Source organism: Enhydra lutris, unplaced genomic scaffold (assembly GCF_002288905.1).
Source record: "Enhydra lutris kenyoni isolate GAN:26980312 unplaced genomic scaffold, ASM228890v2 scaffoldscaffold426, whole genome shotgun sequence".
Taxonomy (NCBI): Eukaryota; Metazoa; Chordata; class Mammalia; order Carnivora; family Mustelidae; genus Enhydra; species Enhydra lutris.
In genome coordinates, this window is record NW_019154510.1 from 14,233 (window position 1) to 20,295 (window position 6,063).

General features: G+C 54.1%; 1 pseudogene; it reads right to left on the reverse strand.

Moving 5' to 3' along the window:
- The window catches only part of LOC111140295, a 3,677-nt pseudogene extending 1,687 nt beyond the window's left edge, over window positions 1–1,990 (reverse strand).
- Between the last annotated feature and the right edge of the window lie 4,073 nt (window positions 1,991–6,063).

Sequence of the window (6,063 nt, forward strand, 5' to 3'; positions counted from 1 at the left end):
GGGAATTCAGCCTGGTGCTGCCCAGCTTGGTACTGTGATCTAAGACGCAGGGAGGGATCGGCTGCCCCCTCCTTGGACAGAAGGAAAGTGTCCACAGAGCTCCATGACTGACACAGCAGGGTCCTATTCTTTCCTTGGGCCACCGTGGATCCCAGCTGCACTGAGAGGAAGGGTGTGTAGGGCAGCTGTCCTAGAGAGAGAAAGGGCAGGTGAGTGGCTGTCCAGCCCTTGCTCTGTGGAGTCTGTCTGTGTCCTCCGAGTCTGTCCCATCCCATCACCTGTCTCTCTCTGTCTCTCTCTCCCTGGGGACCCCATACACCTGGTTCCAGTCACCATCAGCTTGGGCTCCCCTGGCAGGACCTGAGCAGAGTCTGCAGTCCTGACTGACACCGTGAGCCCTCACCTGCGAGCAGGATGTCCAGGGGGGTCACTGGGGGCCGACCAATCAGAGGCGAGGGTGTGTCCACCGTTGCACATATACTGGCCTCCATGGAAGGGTCTCACAGGGCCCAGGGGAAAGTCTGCCACAGACAACCCAGCCTGGGGCTGCCGGCCAACCTGCTGGGGAGGGTCAGGTGCCCCCTCTTTGGACAGAGCGAATCTGTCGTAGCCGATATCAGAGCGACACTGGAGGGTCAGGCTCTGTCCAGAGGTCATGACAGGGCCCTGTTGAGTCAGCAGGGAGGGCTTTCCCGACACACCTGGGAGAGACATGCCATGGATGGCAGGGGTGGAATGTCCCCAAACATCCCTTCTCCGGTCTTGACCCCCAGGTCTCACTGTCCATCACCCTCTGTGACTCTGACCTGTGAGTCCCCATGGTCCCCTCACCCACCCTCCCTTTGGGTCCACCCTGGGAGCAGAGTCCCTGTTAACCTGTCTCAAAATGGTGGTGGCTGTTTTTTTAACGGAGTCTCAAAACACGGATGGGGCATCAGTCAGATTTTCTCACCTGAGACCAGCAGCTCCAGGGGGTCACTGGGGTCCGACCACACCTGGGGGGGTGTTGCTGTAATATCCATAGCATCTGAACGTCCACCTGAGGCTGGGGGTCACAAGGCCCACAGGGAACAGGGCCTGGGTGCCCCCACGGGGGGCTGGCTGGGAGTTCAGGGTCCAGGAGGGCTGGCGCTCTCCTTCCTTCATCAGGACGAACCTGTGGAATCCCATCCGTGAGGCACACTGGAGGGTCACATTCCCTCCTGAGGTCACGACAGGGCTGGGCAGGGCTGAGAGGCTGGCTTGGCCATGAGATCCTAGGAGAGGAGGAGGTGGTGGTGTTAAATGGGGCTCAGACGCCCCACAGTATCCCTAGGCTGGGCTGTGAGAGGAGAAACCTGAGGGGAGGGCAGAACCTGAGGTGGGACCCTAGGTGGGCTCACACCTGTCACCACCAGCTCCAGGGGGTCACTGTACTCTGACCAGCTGATGGGACTGAAGTAGCTACAGTGATATCTTCCTGCATATACATTTGTAAGGTATGTGATGGAGAAGTTGGCCTTGTCCCCGGTCTCCAGCGGTTTCTGTCTGTCCCAGGTCCCTGAATATCCTTCTTTATGTAGGAGGTACCCCTGGGCCTCCAGGCTTCCCTGACACCAGATGGTCACAGGTGTCCCCAGGGCATCACAGAGCCTGGCTCAGCCCAGATGGTGGGTCTGAGGAGAGTCCCTGGAAGGAAACAGAGCTACTGTTCTCCATCCCCTGCTGCCTGGTAGGTGACCCCTGTCCCCAGTGAGGAGGTGGGACTGGGACCCCTAGGGACAGACTCACCTGCCTGTGCTCGGGTCCTGGGGCCCACACTCAGCCCTGGAAGAGAGTCCTGTGAGAAGTTTGCCCTGAATCCTAGCAGATCCCCTCCTCCTGTGAGCCTCCTGAGCCTGGGGCCTCCAACAGACCAGGGCCTGGATGTGGGGCAGGTCCCTCCCAGGGGTGTCCCCTCCCCTCCTCAGATCTCACCAAGACACAGCAGGACTGTGAGGGCGGAGGTCATGGTGTTTCCTCTCTCTGGTTGCAGCTGGGCAGATGGAGGGCCCACTGTGACCACAGGACAGACAGACACACAGGGCGTGGCCACCTGGAGGCCAGCCCTGCCTGTCACAGGGTTGTCACATCAGCAGTGCCACAGGAAGGGGAACAGCCTCTCCCCTGAGACCTGCTCTGGTGTCCATGATGGTACAGGGGGTGGACCCTGAAGCTTCCTGAGATGCCCCTTCCAGGTGAGGAGACCAGGGCAGGTCCTTCCCTCCCAGAACCTCCCCCATGGGTCTCCTTCATCCCCACAACCCATGGTCTTCACCATGGACATGTCCCCAGACTCAGATATGCTGCAGGCAGGGGACATGGGCTCCTGCTGTGCTGGGGAGCTCATGTCAGCACAGACATGCGTGTGATGTGTCTGAATGGATCAGGTCAAGGTCACAAAGGCAATGAGCCCAGAGGAGAAATACGGGCAATTAGGGAAGGAAACACGGCCCCTCTCCTGGCCCCGGAGTGTAGGCTTTCCTCTTGTCACAGCCTCCAAGGACTTCTCTATTTTCCTGTGACATGGTCCACACCCCATTCATGGGCACATGCCTGTGTGAGTCCCTCCTGGCTCTTCGGCGCCCCTTGCTGCAGGGGCAGAGTCGTGCTCCCCACCCTGGGGTCTTGCCTGTAAGCTGTAGGGAACAGTACGTGGATGAGTGCTCTGATATGGGAGACAAAGCTGATTCTCATGTCATTACTACTCCAGTGTCCACTGCCCAGGTGACCGTGAGCACAGTGACCTGGTCTGTAGCCTGTTGTCCTGAACCCCTCTCTCAGAGTGGTTGTGGGATCAGTGGGACCTAGAATGTGGATGGGATGAATCTTGTTAGATTCCTGACCTGATTAAGAGGGGTGTGGTTAAGACGAGGAGGTCCATGTGTCAGATCCCACAGTGAAGGTGGACCAGTGATGCATCTCTCAAGAGACCCCATGAGCTGTTAGCACTCAGAAATGCTACTTATGTTTCTGGAATTATTGACAACAGCCTATTTCAGGAAAGAGAAGCAAACATTTCTGGAATTCAGGGGACTTCAGTAGAACAGAGGCCAAAGCTGAGTGACCGCCAGTGCCTGGGGTCAAGTTGGGGGTGGTCAAATTTGATTTCTGCCTCTCTGAGGTCAGGTGGGTGGCCAGGTCTTCACAGGCAGGAAGGACATCCAGTTTCTGGCTGACTGCGGAAGTAGTGACCCTTCCACCTTGTGTGGAGTGAGCACTGACATGTCTATGCCCACTGACCCAGCCCAGAGGTCAGCACTGAGCCGCATCCTCTGTGTATGTGTGTGGAATGGTTCCAACCAGTGCACCCCCTGGCCAGTGTGAAACGCCATGAAGGACAGGTTTTTAAAAACTGATTATTTCTTAGAGTTAGTGTAGCAGCTCACCACCAGGCTGTCCCTTCAAACACCCCTGAGTTCCCTCAAGCGGATGGTATTTCTGGAAAACTCTGCCAGCTATCATCAGATGAGCAGAGAAGAGCTCTATGAGTCCAGAGAGGGTTTAGGGAATGGTCTTCCATTATCTCTTTCCAACTAGACCCTACTTTTATCCCATGTATTCAATGATTCAAAACCAGATTTTGTGTCCTATAAGGAACAGAAGTATACTTCAAAGGATGTGGTTAATCAAAATGAAGGAAAATGTGTGTATAGAGAGGTGGACCAGCCTGTGAGGGTGTGCATACGTGTGGGTCCACACCTGCAACGTGAATGCAGTCTCATGTCATGGGAATGAGAAAGGCAGGGACCGGTCAGGGATAATCAATATCAGTAGAGAGGAACTTACCAGCTTCATGGCACAAAAGTCCTCTACAAGCAAGAAATGTTCTCTCCACACATTTCTTACATGCCAACCATATTTACTCTTCTGGACATTCTCAACACACAGTTCCCTCAGTGTAATGCTCCAGATTNTCTGGACATTCTCAACACACAGTTCCCTCAGTGTAATGCTCCAGATTCTCTTCCAGAATTTACCCCACTCAGTGGGGAGGATCGACCTTGCTGAACGGTCAGTCTTCTCTCTCTTAGATTTCTCTCCTGGCTGCATCTTGGGGTCTTCTCTGACTGCCACGCTTGAAAGAGCAGCACCCGAGAACCATCAGGATCACAGCAGACATGCCCATTTGGATGAGATTCTCCATTGTAATCCAGTTTCTGGGTGACTGTGGAAGTAGTGACCCTTCCACCTTGTGTGGAGTGGGCACTGACATGTCTATGCCTACTGACCCAGCCCAGAGGTCAGCACTGAGCCACATCCTCTGTGTATGTGTGTGGAATGGTTCCATCCAGTGCACCACCCCCAGTGGTGTCTTGCCCGTGTAAGAGTGTGTGGCTCACCAAGGGAGCCATCCCTGCCAGACACATCCAAGCTCCATTTCTAAGCTGGAAGATGGATGCCAGGGGGTAATTGGAGCTGTGACCATCTACTCCTTACAGTCCTGAGCTTCTGGAAAGCTCTGGGAGCAAATATGTCTGGAACTCAGGGGTGTGGGAAGTGAGTGTCCAACAGGAAGGGACATCAGAGAGTGGCCCCAATGTGATAAGGAGTGCTATGGAAGTCTGTGTGCAGAGTCGTCAATCATAGTCCAGTGGAACAGCCAGAATATGGGAAACTCGTTTTCCTTCAAGCACATGAAGTATTGAAAAAGTGAACATTGGATTTTTGAAGCAATAACAGAAGTTATATTATGGAAGAAGAATGAATTGGTAATGAGAAAAACAAGACAAGATGGCGGGGAAGTAGGAGGAGGCGCTGTTTCAACCTGTACCCTAAAGTGAGCTGATTACCTACCAAAGAACTCTGATCACCCATGAAATCAGCCTGAGATTAGAATTATACTCTTCTGGATCTCGATGGGGGCAGAAGATGCCAGTGGGCAGGTAAAGCAGAGTGGGAACATTGGACTGATATTGGAAGATAAACAAAACGGGGAGAGAGCCACCAGAAGTGACCATTGGAAAGTAATACCCCAATACGAGAGTGCCCTGTGACTGGGGACCAGCATTAACTTAGAGTCTGTTGAAAGCACTGAAAAAGAGCAAAGGATTGTGGGGGGAAATTGTGGGAATCTGGGCGGTTAGGGACAGGGGCTTAAGTCCCCGGAACCAGCACAGCCACCCCTGGTCCTGAGCCAGAGAGAGTGCACGGAAGAAGCCAGGTCTTGGTCCCTGAGCCGCCAATGCTCCCGAGAGCATCTGGGTGGCCGCTCCTGTGAGGGGCAGGGAGCCTCGCCATCCAGGAGAACCACAGCCTTTTGCACTCCCTGCTGCGCTACCAGAGTCTGAGTCACGCCCCACACCCCTGCCTGAGAGAGGTGCGTGCAGGCGCCAGCCAGAGGTCTCTGGGACCCCAGAGAATCTGAGCGTTCCCAGCCCCGGCCGGTGGGAGAATCTCAGTGCGCTATCCCTGCTTGGGACCCCTCTGGAAGTCTGGAGCTACCCAGACAGCTGAGGATATCGAGGTTTTGGATACAAGCGGGAGGTCCTGTGACCCCAGAGACTGTGACTGGGAACATGCTCTGCCCGTGGCCGAGGGGGAACTGATGTGCCTGGAGCACCCAGAGGGGAACAGACTGAGGCTTGTCTCTGAGAGGGAGGTCTGGGGGCACTTTGCTTTCCTCGAAACCTCCAAACCCATCAAGAGCCACCAAGGGGAGAGAAAACAAAGGAATCAAAACCTCCAGAGAACAAAAGCCTGAAAAACCGGTTTCCTCAGAGCCCACCCCCTTGATGGGGGCAGGAGGACTTAACTCCGGGAAGACTGCCTGAAAACCCATGTGGCAGGCCCCTCCCAAAGAAGGCCAACCAAAAAAAAAAAAAAGAAAAAGAAAGAAAGAAAGAAGACAACCACTACTACTTCATAGATATAGCTTTTATTTTTAATTCGTTCCCACTATTTTGGTTCATTCTTTTATAGATAATTTTTTTAAATTTTTTATTTCTTTTCAGCATAACAGTATTCATTGTTTTTGCACCACACCTAGTGCTCCATGCAATCTGTGCCTTCTCTAATACCCACCACCTGGTTCCCCAAACCTCC